A 15,802-nucleotide genomic window follows, 5' to 3' on the forward strand; every position below is an offset into this window, starting at 1 on the left:
TCTATGATGAGCAGCAAATTGCATTTCCCACCATGTTGAAGGCCATGGCACGAGGTGGAACCTTCCAAGGAGATTAGGTAGCCTGGCCTTAATGTTGGTTTTTAGATCCTATGTTAGTTATCTGTGTGACAAGAGAGAGAAAAATACAGAGGACATACTTCAGACTGGACAGTGTGATAGCGTATCCTCACATACTAGCTTTCAGATGATCTCCCGGGGGGTTCCTGATGACTGGTTACCCCATCAGCCTGAGTGGTGAGGGGGTCTTGGGATCTCCCAGGGGCATGTGTCTATCTGCCTACACACCCACCATGGTGGAGGGAAATGCAGGACTGGGCAGAGGCTCTTAAAGACTGTAATGTGTGGGCAACAAACTGGTGAACATAACAAAAAGAAGCAGACTCCAGATATAGAGAATAAACTTGTGGTTACCAGTGGGGAGCCTGGCGGGCTACAGTCCATGGGGTTGCAAAGAGTCAGACAGGACTGAGCAAGTAACCACTAACATCGGTGGGAAGAAGGAAGAGGGGAGGGGCAATATAGGGGCAGGAGAGTAAGAGGTACAATTAGGTATAAAATAAGCTAGAGAGATAAATTGTACAACGCAAGGAATACAGTCAATATTTTATAATAACTGTAAATATACTTCAATAAAAATAAATAAATACTGTCAAGCATGGCTCTTAGTCACTGTCACATAGAGCCAAAGAAGAAAAACTTTCTGAAATAAATCACAATGATTCCCTGCAGCAGCTACTCTGCTAGCCAGAGAGATCCATGAACATCCATGGGCCGATTAGGGTATACCTTCCTTGGACAAATCTCTGTGGCCACCTCTCAACACCATGCTTAGTCACTCAGTTTTGTCCAACTTTTTGCAACCCTGTGGACTGTAGCCCACCAGGATCCTCTGTCCATGGAATTTTCCAGGCAAGAATACTGAAGTGGGTTGCCATTTCCTTCTCCAGGGGATCTTCCCAACCCAGGGATGGAACCCACATCTCTTGCGCCTCCTGCATTGGCAGGCAGATTCTTTTACAATTGCACTAGCTGGGCGGCCTCAAAAAGCCTGCCTAGCCAAAACCTCAGGACACTAGCCTGAGCCCCTTGTTATGTTTCCAATATTCCTTGAAAGGATGGAAGGGTGGGAGGGAGAGGGAGAAGGAGGAAAGGGATCATGCCTTTTATTTATTTTTTGGGGGGGCAGGGATCATGCCTTTTAAATAAGAAAGACAAATTATTTCAGAAAAGAACAGCTTCCCTTAACTGGTACCTAAACTTTGGCTGTGTCTCTCTGAGTGTCTATTTTAATAGTCATGATTGTTATGTGAGCTCTGTGCTGTCAATCTAGGGAAAAGAATCTTGCCACTAGGAAGAAGAATTAGAGTTTGCTTTTGATAAAAACATTTGATATAAAGTTGCACAAATACAGCCGGAGGAAGATGGGAAAGGAGCTACAAGTTGTTGCTCCTACCCCTGGGGACACTCTCAGTCTCACTTTCTGCAAATCCAATGCTCCAGCCAAACTGGACCATGGCTGGTCACTAAGCATATCCCCAGAGCCCCACTTTCAGGCTTTTGCTCCTGCCGCTCCTTCCACTTAGAATTTCCCACCCTCACCTCTTTCTTTTAAATTGTTGCTTATACCTCAAGGCTTCCTTTCAGACCCTTGAGCATTTTCTGTGATTCTAGGAGTATATTTTACTTGGTTTTAGTCTCACGTCAACTTGATGTATCTTTGTCTGTGGAACGTAGACTTTGAGATCTGGCATCATTTCATTCTTCATCCTTGAGTTCACTGTGGGTCTAGGGTTGTGTCCTGAGCAAAGAAGATGCTCACTCAGTAAATGTTTGTTGAACTGGATTTCACTTAAAATAAAGGAGGCTGAATCGAATGGTAACAAAACTGTCCCAAATCTTATTGCTTTAGTCTGCTGTTTTATCCTATCACCTGTGGAAACTGTATCAGAATTACTAAGCACTAGTGTTGACCCTTCAACTAGATGCTGGTGTTGGCCATTCAGGTGCTGAGTTCAAGTCCACCCCATCTCTTTGCTGCCAGCACCCCAGTCCAGGTCACGGTCATTTCTCATCTGGATGGATGTAGTATCTCTCTACCGACTGCTCTCCTCAATTCCATTGACATGGACATGCAGCTGCTGGAGTCAGCTTCTTAAATCACATACTAGATGATGTCCTTCCCTTAACTAAGACCCATTCTTCCTAGCTCTTACCAGTCATTTTATTCAGTTTAACTTAGCTCATTTTCGTCTGTGTTCTCCACAAGCTCTGTGGGGCATGGATCGCCTCTGCCTGGTTCCCTGTCTCCTCGGGCTCTAGCAGAGTACCTAGAATATAGTGGATGCTCACAGACATTTGTTAAATGAATACATAAAAGTGCAGAGTTGTTATCATTCTCCTTTGCATTAGAAGACTTGCTCTAACTCCAGTTTTCCTGGCTTTTGCACTTTGCTTAGAACTTGCTGGACAAATGAGCATGGAATGGCCCTGGAGCTGAGCCTTCCGGTAGAACCTCAATTCTTAGTTATTTCTTAGTGGAATCAGAGAGCACATCTCTATTCTCTGTGGGCCCCACCCATTGAAGACCAGCCAGAAATGATGGCATAGACTCACTCTAGGAACTTCAACCGCATCCCAACTTCCCTTGTAAAACCAATCAGGAAACAACATTCCAAAGACCCCAGAGAAGTGAGGAAGTTTCACTGCCTGCCAGATAGGATAGCATCTACTCCATTAAAAATATCACAGTAAAGTTTCGTGAGAAATCAATAATGCACTGTTTCTCTTGTCTTTGGGGGAGACCTTAAAGATGTGCGGTAAGCAGATATTTTCATTTTCTTAGCCTGATGAAATAGGGCACAAAAGAAGACAGCGATATTAAATGAGAGAAGGAACATATGTGTACATGCCCAGGAATGATGCACATTTTGTTAACTGATTTTACTTTTTACTCTTTTTCTTTGAAGCAGGGTCAACGTACACTTACAGGGCATCCATATTTCCTGATGCCTTTTATCATGGTTGTTGTGGCTTCTGAAAGCCCAGTTCCAAACCACAGGAGTATCTGATCATCATTTGGCAGGAAGTAGGCTGGTTAGAAAGGTCTGGGGTCTCAGGAGTCAATTCAGGTGATGCTGAGTCATGTTTTTCAGATCTGGTAGAATTTTGCGAGACTGACTACGATCAGGTATAGTTCTGTCCACTCTCGAGGGAAGCCTGGCATGCTGCAGTCCGTGGGGTCACAGAGTTGGACACAACTGAGTGACTGAACAATAGCAACAGCAGAAGCCAGTGGAGTGCATCCCACCCCCTCTCTCCTGACCTCTTATCATCACCGGTTCTCACACTGTCTCCTGTTGTAACTATACCCACAATATGCACAACAATACCCACAATTGTTTTCCCAAATGGCATCAGAGTCACTGGAGGGACTTAAACTTTTTTTGATTCTCAGAGCTTGCTCTAGAATACTGAATCAAAATTTCCTGGGCTAGAGCCCAAGAGTCTGTATTTTTACAGCACTCTTCAGATGATTCTCATAAGTAACCAGGTTTGGAAATCACTGGAGTAGAGGAAAGAATTCTATTTGCACCTAAGCTCAACCAGCAGCTGCCTAAACAACTCTACAAGTCACCTCTTGGACTATGAGGAAAACAGAAGAAATGACACCTACATAACAAGGATGTGGCAAATATAAAGGACATTAACTATGTGATCAATCCCTGTGAGTATTTAACAGGCCAAGTAAGTTAATACCCTGATGTGACCGACAGGCTTCCTAGAATCTTTTTTCTGAAACAGTGTTTAGCTTCTTCTTCTATGTTTAATTCCTTATGAAAGTTCATTTCTCCCTTTCTCAGTCGCTAAGAACAAGGCCATATGTAGATGAATCATAAGACCATCATGCCATGTGTTCTAAGAGCCTTCCAAGTTCATTTCTGTAAGAAATGCTGAACGTTTAATGCATATTGTTTCTCGCTATCTCTTTCCAAATTGCCAGTACAGTTTCCATTTCTGGGAAATTACATAGACATGTCTGGATCCAACTCTTTTATCTTTACATTTCCAACTGCTCTGTTTTCCTTCTTTCTTCCCATCAAATTTTCATATTTTGACAGTTTTAAGACCAGCTCTTCCTTGATCTTTTCCTTCCTGTAATATATTGAATTGAAATGAGCCCATTCTCCTTGGTGTGCCTTCTCTCCAAACACAAAATATTCTAAAGTTCAGATTCTCTGTCTGTGAGTGGGTCAACATCACAAAAAGTTTGTGGTTTCTTCCATCATAAACAAGAGTGTTTTAAATGGACTCTGTTTCTTTTATTCCAAGCATCACAGAAAGGTTGAGACAAAATGAAATGCATTTTTAGTAAGAAAAGTTACTCATTAAAAATAGTGATGAGAAAAGTATGTAAATTGATTCAGGAGAAAGAATGTGTAAAATGCTTTAACTTAAAAGGAAATACTTGTGTAGACATCCACAGTGAATCAGGAGGAAAACACTCTAGCGTCTTGAGAAAAGCTGTTACGCTGTTTAGCGTTGACAAAATCTGGCCAAAAAAAGCCCTTTCCTCTTATGATGTGAAGGAAGAAGACAAACTGCATGTGAGAGCATCTGATCATACATACTTCATTTGGGAATGTGTACCCACTTGATCTGAGCATATTAACAAGCATAGTATTAGCTGCTGACAGTGTTTTGTATTGAACACATCCATTTGTAAAAATGAAAGAAATACTCTATTCACATTTTCAGTTCTCTGCTTTATTCAAAAAACTACTGCAATGTGGTTTGAGTTGTGAATCTATTGAAGACAGCTTTGATGAACCAACAGTCAGGGCAGGTGTAAAAAGTGAGTTGGAAAATTTCTTCTGGGTTATGAGGGGGTGCGTAAGGGCATCTCTCCATTCTCTTTCTTGCTTCTCCATTGGCCCCTTTCACTCTCTAAGTTCATCTCTGTCACAATAAAAATACCTCCCTCCCTCTGATGCCAAACTGTCTCAGAGTTTTCTGGGGGTATGGTTGCCTAATTCAAAAGTTGTTGTGGTTGTCAGCCACTCAGTCATGCCCAACTCTTTGTAACCCCATGGACTGCAGCACGCCAGGCTTCCCTGTCCTTCACCATCTCCCAGAGCTTGCTCAGACTTATGTCCACTGAGTTGGTGAAGCCATCCGACCATCTTGCCCTCCGTTGTCACTTTCTCCTCCTGCCTTCAATCTTTCCCAGCATCAGGGTCTTTTCCAATGAGTTGGCTCTTTGCATCAGGTAGCCAAAGTATTGGAACTTCAGCTTCAGCATCAGTCCTTCCAACGAATATTCAGGGTTGAAAAGTAATCTGACCATTTTGGATAATGGGTGCCACCTGGATATGATGATGATTCCCCGCCAGACACTCCAAAATAGCATCATCCAATCTGAAAGCTTCCAAAAGCCACAGAGGATAAATTAGGTAACAGCCCAGTCCAAACATCAACCAAAAAAAGATCAAAGTATAGTGAAAAATGAAAAAGAACAAACCTCCATTTTCACCTTCTTCATTCATGCCACTGTACAAACGGGGCAGGGGGAAATGGTTCCTATGCCAATGCCAATGATAAAGCTTGAGTGTGATTACACCTTTGCTGCAATTACTCAACGTGAATATTTTCATTTAAAAAGGAGACTGAAATCCCAGTCTACAGTTTGGCCGTATTTTCTCCTGTAGAGCCACTATAAAATGGTGAATAATTGCTAAACTGAGATCAGGTCAACAGGCCCTACTTTGACCTTTGACAGAGCATTCAACTGACCTGTGCTTCAACCACTCCTAGATGGAAAAGAGAGATTTCCTGATGATTTACTTGATAGAGTTGAGAAGGAAGATATGATATGGACTACTGTCACGTCTAAGAAGAATAGCTTATGAATGTTGGCTTAAATTTGTAAATCTATTAATAATGATGATTAACATTTAGGATCTTCTATGTTGACACTGCATTCAAATGGGAATATCTTTCCTTTTCTCTTTTGCTTTTCACTTCTCTTCTTTTCACAGCTATTTGTAAGGCCTCCTCAGACAACCATTTTGCCTTTTTGCATTTCTTTTCCATGGGGATGGTCTCGATCCCTGTCTCCTGTACAATGTCACGAACCTCTGTCCATAGTTCATCAGGCTCTCTGTCTATCAGATCTAGTCTCTTAAATCTATTTCTCACTTCCCCTGTATAGTCATAAGGGATTTGATTTAGGTCATACCTGAATGGTCTAGTGGTTTTCCCTACTTTCTTCAATTTAAGTCTGAATTTGGCAATAAGGAGTTCATGATCTGAGCCATAGTCAGCTCCCGGTCTTGTTTTTGCTGACTGTATAGAGCTTCTCCATCTTTGGCTGCAAAGAATATAATCAATCTGATTTGTGTTGACCATCTGGTCATGTCCATGTGTAGAGTCTTCTCTTGTGTTGTTGGAAGAGGGTGTTTGCTATGACCAGTGCGTTCTCTCAGCAAAACTCTATTAGCCTTTGCCCTGCTTCATTCCGTACTCCAATGCCAAATTTGCCTGTTACTCCAGGTATTTTTTGACTTCCTACTTTTGCATTCCAGTCCCCTATAATGAAAGGGACATCTTTTTTTCGATGTTAGTTCTAAAAGGTCTTGCAGGTCTTCATAGAACCGTTCAACTTCAGCTTCTTCAGCATTACTGCTTGGGGCATAGGCTTAGATTACCGTGGTATTGAATGGTTTGCCTTGGAAACGAACAGAGGTCATTCTGTTGTTTTTGAGATTGCATCCAAGTACTGCATTTTGGACTCTTTTGTTGACTATGATGGCTACTCCATTTCTTCTAAGGGATTCCTGCCCAAAGTAGTACATATAATGGTCATCTGAGTTAAATTCACCCATTCCAGTCCATCTTAGTTTGCTGATTCCTAGAATGTCGATGTTTACTCTTGCCATCTCCTGTTTGACCACTTCCAATTTGCCTTGATTCATGAAGCTAACATTCCAGGTTCCTATGCAATATTGCTCTTTACAGCATCAGATCTTGCTTCTATCACCAGTCACATCCACAACTGGATATTGTTTTTGCTTTGGCTCCATCCCTTCATTCTTTCTGGAGTTATTTCTCCACTGATCTCCAGTAGCATATTGGGCACCTACCGACTGGAGAGTTCCTCTTTCAGTATCCTATCATTTTGCCTTTTCATACTGTTCATGGGGTTCTCAAGGCAAGAATACTGATGTGGTTTGCCATTCCTTCTCCAGTGGACCATTTGAATGCAGAGTTCCAAAGAATAGCCAGGAGAGATAAGAAAGCCTTCCTCAGCGATCAGTGCAAAGAAATAAGAGGAAAACAACAGAATGGGAAAGACTAGAGATCTCTTCAAGAAACTTAGAGTTACCAAGGGAACATTTCATGCAAAGATGGGTTCAATGAAGGACAGAAATGGTATGGACCTAACAGAAGCAGAAGATATTAAGAAGAGGTGGCAAGAATACACAGAAGAACTGTACAAAAAAGATCTTCATGACCCAGATAATGACAATGGTGTGAGCACTCACCTAGAGCCAGACATCCTGGACTGTGAAGTCAAGTGGGCCTTAGGAAGCATCACTACGAACAAAGCTAGTGGAGGTGATGGAATTCCAGTTGAGCTATTTCAAATCCTGAAAGATGATGCTGTAAAAGTGCTGCACTCAATATGCCAGCAAATTTGGAAAACTCAGCAATGGCCACAGGACTGGAAAAGGTCAGTTTTCATTCCAACCCCTAAGAAAGGCAATCCCAAAGAATGCTCTAACTACCACACAATTGCACTCATCTCACATGCTAGTAAAGTAATGCTCAAAATTCTCCAAGCCAGGCTTCAGCAATATGTGAACTGTGAACTTCCAGATATTCAAGCTGGTTTTAGAAAAGGCAGAAGAACCAGAGATCAAATTGCCAATATCTGCTGGATCATCGAAAAAGCAAGAGAGTTCCAGAAAAACATCTATTTCTGCTTTACTGACTACACCAAAGCCTTTGACTGTGTGGATCACCATAAATTGTGGAAAATTCTGAAAAGAGATGGGAAGACCAGACCACCTGACCTGCCTCTTAAGAAACCTATATGCAGGTCAGGAAGCAACAGTTAGAACTGGACATGGAACAACAGACTGCTTCCAAATAGGAAAAGGAGTACATCAAGGCTGTATATTGTCACCCTGCTTATTTAACTTATATGCAGAGTACATCATGAGAAACACTGGGCTGGAAGAAGCACAAGCTGGAATCAAGATTTCCAGGAGAAATATCAATAACCTCAGATATGCAGATGACACCACTCATATGGCAGAAAGTGAAGATGAACTAAAAAGCCTCTTGATGAAAGTGAAAGAGGAGAGTGAAAAAGTTGGCTTAAAGCTTAACATTCAAAAAACTGAGATCATGGCATCTGGTCCCATCACTTCATGGGAAATAGATGGGGAGACAGTGGAAACAGTGTCAGACTTTATTTTTGGGGGCTCCAAAATCACTGCAGATGGTGACTGCAACCATGAAATTAAAAGACACTCCTTGGAAGGAAAGCTATGACCAACCTAGACAGCATATTAAAAAGCAGAGACATTACTTTGCCAACAAAGGTCTGTTTGGTCAAGGCTATGGTTTTTCCAGTGGTCATGTATGGATGTGAGAGTTCGACTGTGAAGAAAGCTGAGCGCCAAAAAATTGATGCTTTTGAACTATGGTGTTGAAGAAGACTCTTGAGAGTCCCTTGGACTGCAAGGAGATCCAACCAGTCCATCCTAAAGGAGATCAGTCCTGGGTGTTCATTGGAAGGACTGATGCTGAAGCTGAAACTCCAGTAATTTGGCCACCTCATGTGAAGAGTTGACTTATTAGAAAAGACCCTGATGCTGGGAGGGATTGAGGGCAGGAGGAGAAGGGGATGACAGAGGTTGAGATGGTTGGATGCCATCACTGACTCGATGGACATGGGTTTGAGTAGACTCCGGGAGTTGGTGATGGACAGGGAGGCCTGGCATGCTGCAATTCATGGGGTCGCAAACAGTCGGATATGACTGAGTGACTGAACTGAACTGAACTGATGTTGATACTGTGCTAAGTGGCTGAAACACTGGATATGGTCAACTGGTGCACAGTGCTTACTCCCATCACCTTCTATGTGCCTTCCTGCACAGAAGGACTGGAAAACTAAAAACTGCATCCTTTGCTAACTGAATCCTTTGCTAACCTGAGGCCAGCAAGGATTCTGAAAAAAAATAAAACATCAGACAGATGCACTCCCATATGCTTTGGAATAGGAGAGTATTTTTCTGCTGCTGTTTCTGCTATGAGAGACAGTAGCTGCACACTTGTGTCAAGACAGTGGCTTTGGGGGTAACATCATCTGTCATAGCAGGGTGGTGGTGGTGGTGACATCAGTGACCACTTCCTGATATCTGGATTCCAGTTATGCTGGTGACTTTGAATTGGTTAAGCCCAGCCATGGGTTCCTGCCTGCTCCTCCACATCTTCAAATAATTTTCTAAGCACCCAGTTCTTTGCATTAAATCACTTTCATCTGGAAATATCCAGAGTAAAGAATTTGTTTTGTGCACTATAATCTGACTAATTCTGAATCTGGCACCTACATCAAGGTTGAATACAGGTGTGGTAGTGCAGGGAATTTGTCCTTATAGCAATTTAATGAACTAAGTATTACCTTTCCCACTTGACAGAGGAAAGAATTAAAATTCAAAGAGACAGAATAACATTCAAGGTCACTCAATTTGTTAGTAGCATAATCCAAGGTCAAATGCAAATCTAATCACAAAGTTTTTTGCCTAACTACTCTAATGGTATGTGATCAATACAGAGTACAAAAATATGTACAAAGAACCAGAGACTTTTTTATTTGCTTTTCGGTACAGCACATGAAGGAAGAGTCTACATATTACATAGCTTTTATGAGGTTCTCAAATCCCAGAGCATTGCTCAGTATTTGATGCCTAGGTTAGGTCCTTTATAAATGATTGCTGAAAGAATAAACGAATAAATGGATGGCATTGTGATGAGTTCCGAACAAGGAAAGTGACATCCAAAGACAACGATTTATATGACGGCCTGCTTGTGGTTTTATTAAAGTTGTCAGACTGGTTTTATTAATATATTTCTCACTCCTCATGTGTTTAGTTGCTTCTGCTAAGGTTGTGGTGGTTTAGTCACTAATTCATGTCCAACCCTTGTGACCACATGGAGTGTAGACTGCCAGGCTCCTCTATGCATGGGATTTCCCAAGCAAGAATACCAGAGTGGGTTTCCATTTCCTTCTCCAGGGGATCTTCCTGATCCAGGGATTGAACCCGGGTTTCCTGCACTACAGCTGGATTCTTTATGGACTGAACCACCAGGGAAGCCCATGCCTCCACTAAGAGTGATTGCAAGTATTTTTTTGTTTCTGTTGGGAGGAATAGATTATCAACAAGTTCTACTGCCACATGAAAGTCATCAAACAATAGAACGTGCAGTCTCTTAGGGTGGACTTTTAGATCTACATATTTCATTCCATCTTGGAGCATCTCTTTTCTAAAAATTTCTTTCTTTATAATTCACAAGTAAGGTTTCTGAACCCAAATTCAAGGACATGTCCCTAGTAGAATCTTTGTAAACACCTTGCCTTTGTTTGCAAACCTCAGAAGCCAAGGTAAGACAGCCACAAAGCTCTTGCTAGTTTTTTCAGGGGTTTCCTCTGCGCCAAGAGCAACCCATTTTCCCCTCTAAATAGTTATGACAATTTTCAGTGGTCCCTGCTCTCTCAAAGCGCTGGGATCTACCAGATTTGCTATCCTTGCTTGCTTGCTAGCTAAGCCACTTCTGTGGTGTCCGACTTTTTGCAACCCTTTGGACTGGATCGTAGCTTGCCAGGCTTCTCTGTCCATGGGATTCTCCAAGCAAGAATACTAGAGTGGGTTGCCATATCCTCCTCCAGGGGATCTTCCTGACCCAGGGATCAAACCAGTGTCTCTTGTGTCTCCAGTATCGGCAGGGGGGTTCTTTACCACTAGCGCCACCTGGGAAGCCCACCAGATCTGCTATATTCTACATATTTTTTTTTTTCAATTGCCAAGGGAGGAAATTTGATCCATCTGTTTCTGATTCATCTACAATGAAGTCACCAAACTAAGGAGAGCAGCCCGACAGCCACAGAGTCCTGGTAGAGACTCTTTTATCCTTTAGAAACAGGAAGTCATGGATGTGAAGAACAAACATTCTAAATCCTGCTGTACTCAGGCTGTTCACAAAACAGGCTTCCAGTGGCTTCAGGAAATGTTACTTTCTCAAAAAACACACTTCTTTAAGTAGGTCTGGCTTTCAATAGTTCTCCTGATGAATGTCCTGGGAGTTGCTTTTGAGGGGTGGTGATAGAACTGACCCACCCTTCTGACTTCTTCTTGGGCCTCCTCTGTGCACTAAGCAAGTTCCCATGGATCGGCCAATGTTTCCCAAGGTCTCACTGATCTAATTCCCAAAGCAGTTGCCACAGCACAATACAGTTAAAGACTCACATATGCCCTGTGTGCTTCCCACATGGCTACTGGATGTTCCCCTGGTCAGAGGAACACCCAAAGATGAAAGGCCATAGTGTAAGCCAATGCTGAGGCTGCCCACAGATCTGTCTTCATGGTAAGTAAGGACCACTCCCCTAGTCTGGTCTATTTCCTTGATGATTAAGTCATGCACAGCCATCATTTGAGTACAACAAATAGAGATATGTGGCTGGAACGCCTTAGCTGCCAATATCTGGACGATGATTCAGGAAAGTAAGGTGGGGTTCTATTTCTGATATTTAAAAGAACTTGACAATCATAGACACAACTTATTGTCAATCTGTCAACTCAACATAAAGTAAGGGGTAATAATGGTAATCTCTTTTTTTCTTTTCCTGGCTGCACCATGCAGCTTGCAGGATCTTAGTTCCCAGATCAAAGATTGAACCTGGGCCCCAGCAATGGAAGCTCCAAGACCTAAGCACTGGCCTGCCAGGGAATTCTCTCATTCTTCCTTCTTTACACATACTCTAAGATATTCAAACTCATATGACTTCTTTAAAATATTTCATAATGGTCATTCATTCAGCAGTTACTGTGTATATCAGGCCCTATGTAAGTACTGGGATAGAATGCAAAGTGAGACACAGTCCATGACCTCAAAGAGTTTATAACCTAGTCGAGTGAGGCAGACACATCATAAAACAATACGTGTTGGCTAGCAGTGTGGTACAAAGACAAGATTAACTGTGGAGATCAAGAGACCAAAATTCAATTTCCAGCTCTGCCGCAGCCACAGTCTTGGTTAAGTTATGTAATGTCTCTGCCTTAATTATTTCATCTAGAAAATGTAAGGAGGGAGAATTAAATGATCCACATATACATCACCTGCTCTGCATACATAGTTCAGTTCAGTTGCTCAGTTGTGTCCGACTCCTCGTGACTCCTTGGACTACAGCACCCCAGGCTTCCCTGCCCATCAGCATCTCCCGGAGCTTGCCCAAACTTACGTCCATTGAGTTGGTGATGCCATCCAGCCATCTCATCCTCTGTCATCCCCTTTTCCTCCTGCCTTTAATCTTTCCCAGCATCAGGGTCTTTTTCCAGTGAGTTGGCTCTTTGCAACAGGTGGTCAAAGTATTGGAGCTTTAGCTTCAGCATCAGTCCTTCCAATGAATATTCAGGACTGATTTCCTTTAGGATTGACTGGTTTGACCTCCTAGCAGTCCAAGGGACTCTCAGGAGTCTTCTCTACCACCACAGTTCAAAAGCATCAATTCTTCGGCGCTCAGATTTCTTTATGGTCCAACTCTCACATCCATACATGACTACTGGGAAAAGCCATAGCTTTGACTAGATGGACCTTTGTCAGCTCTGCATACATAGTAACTCATTATTATTAAGCCCAGTTACAGGGACTGAATGGAAATATGTGGCGGTCTCCTAGAGACACATTCCCAGGAAGGGTGATAAAAGAGTCAACACTACTTGATGTTGGGGGAAAGAGTGACCTCCCACCTGGCTGCATTCCCAAGTGAAAGTTGCTAGGAAGATCTACCCCATATGTGGGTGTTCATATTCTTTTTGAGTGAGCCTTGACTATTCTGACATAATGAGGTGGAGAGTATACTCACCCAGCCCTGAGTCTACCTAGCTTTACAAATCTCTCCCAGGGCTCATAAGACCTGGAATTTCTATTTGCCTTGACATTTCAGTATTTTTAGCTTCCTTACCACCATCTCATTTTTTTTCCCCTTGTGTAGATTAGAAACTTGAACAGCCTTTGGCCTGGTCTATATACTACTGCCAGTGATCTTCTAAAACAAGAAATTATAATGTTCCCACCTCTGATGAAATCCTTTTGAGATTTTTTTACCCTTCAAGATAAAATCCATCCTCTCTAGTGTGACCCCTCTGGCTCTTTTTGACAGTCTCTGCCTGCCTCACCAGACTCCTCTCTCAGCTCTTCTGTCCGTGTCACCCCTAAAACTATCATCAGATGGGGCTCTCCCATGCACCGTCGCCTCACTCTCCTCTGTAATTTTGAACATACACTCCTGTGCCTGAAACATTCTCCCTTCCATTCTCCTTCTTGATTTTGAAGAACTTTTTTAAAATTTAATTTATTAAAAAAATATTCCTTAAAAAAAAATTCTCCTTATTTATTTATGGCTGTGCTGGGTCTTCATTGCTGTGTGCAGCCTTCCTCTGGTTGCGCATAGTGGGGGCTGCTCCCCAGTCGCAGTGGACTTCTCTTTGTGGTGGCTTCTCTTGTTGTAGAGCATGGGCTCTAGGTGTGCAGGCTTCAGTAGGTGAGGTCTGCAAGCTTAGTTGCCCTGTGTCATGTGGAATCTTCCCACACCAGGGATCAAACCTGAGTCTCCTGCATTGGCAGGTGGATCCCTAACCACTGGACCACCAGGGAAGCCCTGAAAAACTCTTTTGAGACTCAGTTTGGGTGTGACCTTCTGATTTCCTTTCCTGACCCCTTCCCTCTGGGTCAGCTGCCCCTCTTCTGGGTCCTCATTATGCCTAGGTGGACTCTGCCATGACTCCTGTGCTCCTAGCAGCCCCTCTTCATGGTTCCTCGGGCTCAGAAATCCTTTCTGTCCCCCACCTGGCTCAGTCCCGACTCTTGAAACGCTTGGATGGAATCACGGAACCTTGGAGAGAATCTCAGCCATCCTCACACGTGGAGGTGCAGGAATACCCTCCCCAGAGACTATAAATGAAGTGCCTGATGAAAGAGCAGAGGAGAGAGAGGCAACAGTACATGGGGGAGCCCCGTCTGGTGATAGTTTTGGGGCAACATGGAGAAGAGAGCTGAGAGAGGAGTCCAGTGAGGGAGGCAGAGACTTTCATAAAGAGCCAGAGGAGTCACACACACGTGCTTCAGATGCCAGCCTCTTCTGTGTTTAGGGGCAGAGTGTGAATACCATCTGCAGCAGAGACAACAGTGAGAGGGAGAAGGGCCGCTGGCTCTTCTTGGGTATCTAAGTGTCCTGGGAAAGGGTGTGACTGGACCTGCTCTGTGTTAGCGTGGTCCTTTGGAGAGAGGGCAGGGGAGAGCGCTGACGGGGTGGCACGTGTTGGAGCAACTCCACGTGCTCCAAGAGCTAGATGGTGCTCTAGAAAGCAGCTGTGACTGTGAATTGAGAGAATTTTAACTTCATATCCCAATCATGGAGCCCCACATCAGCCACCCAACTAGGCAAGTGTCTACGCATCAGGCAAGACCAAGCTTTACCCCAACAAGGCTGTGTGGCAGCAAGACAGCCAGGCACCTACAAGGAGGTAATAATCTCTTCCGACCTGACTTCAGCGGATGGAGTGTCCTGGGCTTCTGAAACTGTGGCTTGGAGGGGCCCTAAGAAAAGAGATTCTGGACCACCTGCCTGGCATGTGCTTGAATGATTATTGAACATGGAACACTGCTGTTGATGAAGAGTAGTGTTGATTGCAAAGTGGTGAGGAGCCCAGTAGCCCACCAGGTGCCCCTTGTAGTTCTGATGCTCTGATGGAGCATCTTTCCCTCTTAAATAGGTGCTTGATGACTCCCAAAGGGCTCCCAATGAGTTTGGCTAAACAGGATACAATTCCTAAGTGTCAGAGGAAGTGCAGTATCTATTTTGTATTGGTCTACTTTAATTTTATGGCAGTTGTGAGATTACTAAAGTCTCGAGGCCCATAATATCTGTCTCCTGTTTGATCTGATTGCCCAGTGGGTTCAGGAGCTGCTGGCCTGATGGATCTACTAGCAATTAACTCTTTGGTCTTTCACCTGGTGGTTAGAGGGCATTGATGATTATTGGCCATGACATTTCCTTTGGAAATCCCCATAAGTTTTACTCCACCCTCTTGCCTTTTTCAAGGGTTCCTCAACAGACTGCTACTCCTCAGTGACAACCAACATAGCTCACAGTACTACTTTTAGCATTGATTTCTAAGGTTTTGGGGGTCACAGACCCCTTTGAGAATCTGGAACTCCTTCATAAGAGGAAAAGCAGCTCTCCAGATACGCAAAGGCGCACAGAATTCCAGTGAGTGTCAGAGGCTCTTCGACCTCAGATTCAGCCTGCAATCTCCAAGCTTGTGTACAACTTCGACCTCGTACAGAGCCTCGCTCCCTTGACTTTCCCTCTACCACTTTACCCTTGCATTACTGATCTGTCTTCGGTTCCCCTGACCCTATTGTTCTTCTACTTCAAGCCCATTGGTCGTGGGCTCCACTCAATTCTGCTTGCTGTAGTTGTCACAGCAGAGACATC

Source organism: Odocoileus virginianus, chromosome 6 (assembly GCF_023699985.2).
Source record: "Odocoileus virginianus isolate 20LAN1187 ecotype Illinois chromosome 6, Ovbor_1.2, whole genome shotgun sequence".
Taxonomy (NCBI): domain Eukaryota; kingdom Metazoa; phylum Chordata; class Mammalia; order Artiodactyla; family Cervidae; genus Odocoileus; species Odocoileus virginianus.